Genomic DNA, 1,810 nt, shown 5'->3' on the forward strand with positions numbered 1-1,810 from the left:
TGTATATATATATATCTTTAGATAAAAGACCAAAAGCAGAATTTATATTTGGGGCAAGGGTATTTAATGCATTTTGATAAAAACAATGCACCAATATAATTATAAGGAAAAACAATGTCTTTCTTGAGCACTTATATTTAGTAATATTAAGAAGTACGGGTCATTTTAAAATTTTATGTGGCATTGGCATGTGATTTTTTTTCTCTGTGAAAGTTTAAGTAAAAGGATATGAGCACGCATTTATTCCATTGACTGCTACTCTAAGTCTATGTAAATAACTTATTAGTAAGGCTGTCTTGACTCTTACCCTGCACTGAACAGTACACTATCACGCTCAGTTCAGCTTTTCACGTCTAGGTGTGCTTTTGTGGATTCTTCTGTTTTAATGAAATAATTTTCTTCTCATGCTATTTAACTTATCTAATAACTTTCTTTTCAAAATGCTTCAAATTACTTTCCAGAATCATTCTCAAGTTTGAAGCTGATCATACCGTTTATTATTATGGTTCAGATACATTCCTTCAGCAAAACTGTCTGTGAGCTTTGACAAATCATAGTCCCCCACCCTACACTCCAAACATCTGTGAATTGGCTAGCACCTGTTGGAAGGTGTCATGGGTGCTGTCTTGTTACTCTCTGTAGACATTGATCCAGGCATCTGTCCACAGACATTTTCTTACATATGTGGGTACACACACACACACACAAACACACACACCATTCATCACATAGATATACATACAAATTTGCACACATACATACATACACAAAACCCATAAAACCTATATTTTGGATGAGAATAGAATTTCAGTTCTTTAATCTTGACTTTCAAACTTTTTCCTTTCAGTGTTGTCTTCCCCTACAGAAATTAACTTTAAAAATTAAAAAGTGGCTGTGGCCGCCGACATCTTCGAGGTGGGAAAAATCAGGGTTGGGACAACTGGAGGCGGCCGCAGTGACTGGAGTAACTTCATGGAAGGGAAGATATTTTGTGTCTGCCTGCTCCACCAGAAATGGTCAATGTACTCTGTAACAGAGACAGACTGGTTTTCTATCTTTCAGGATTTTACTCTTTAGTTAAAAGGGTTGTCAATATCAAAACCTTTTCAACTGCAGGATTTTCAGGTTCTGAACAGTCTCATGTGGCCACTGCACCTCCCGATATTTAGAGAGAAAGAGAGAGAGAAAAACATCCATTAGCTGCCTCTTGTCAGCTCCCCAACCTGGGGCTAAACCCACAAGTCAGGCTCTCGAACAATGTGGCCGGATGAAATAATGGGACCATTTGGGCCCCAGGATCAGAGATTCCAGCTTCCTGGGAATATAGGTTTTGATTATCATCTCAACGGGACCATGACACAAAAGAAGAGCCAGATTTATAAAACTTTACTTGATGTTTTAGCAGAACTTTTATGAAGTGAAAACATGAGTTTGTGATGGCACAATATGTGAATGATTTCAGGGTAATGATGCATCTGTTGAACAAGAAATTACAATGAGAAACGCACTTTGAAAATGCCAAAGTGGAGTGTGTAATCCAAACATGTCCAGAATTGCTACGAAGAGATTTTTAATCAGTTTCCAGAAATGGCCACCAACAAACTAATGATTCTGACTCTAACACTGAAAACTAAGAATTATATGACTACTAGAGGCCCGGTGCACAATAATTTGTGCACTCAGGGGGAAGGGGGTGTCCCTCAGCCTGGCCTGTTCCTCTCACAGTCTGGGACCCCTCAGGAGATAACGCCCTGCTGGCTTAGGCCTGCTCCCAGGTGGCAGAGGGCAGGCCCAATCCTTAGGTGCAGAC

General features: G+C 39.5%; 1 pseudogene; it reads left to right on the forward strand.

Annotated features, from left to right (window-relative positions):
• The first annotated feature begins 1,013 nt into the window (after window positions 1-1,013).
• LOC102751533 overlaps window positions 1,014-1,810 on the forward strand; it is a 2,386-nt pseudogene continuing 1,589 nt past the window's right edge.

The sequence above is a fragment of the Myotis davidii genome, unplaced genomic scaffold, assembly GCF_000327345.1.
Source record: "Myotis davidii unplaced genomic scaffold, ASM32734v1 scaffold664, whole genome shotgun sequence".
NCBI classification, from domain to species: Eukaryota; Metazoa; Chordata; class Mammalia; order Chiroptera; family Vespertilionidae; genus Myotis; species Myotis davidii.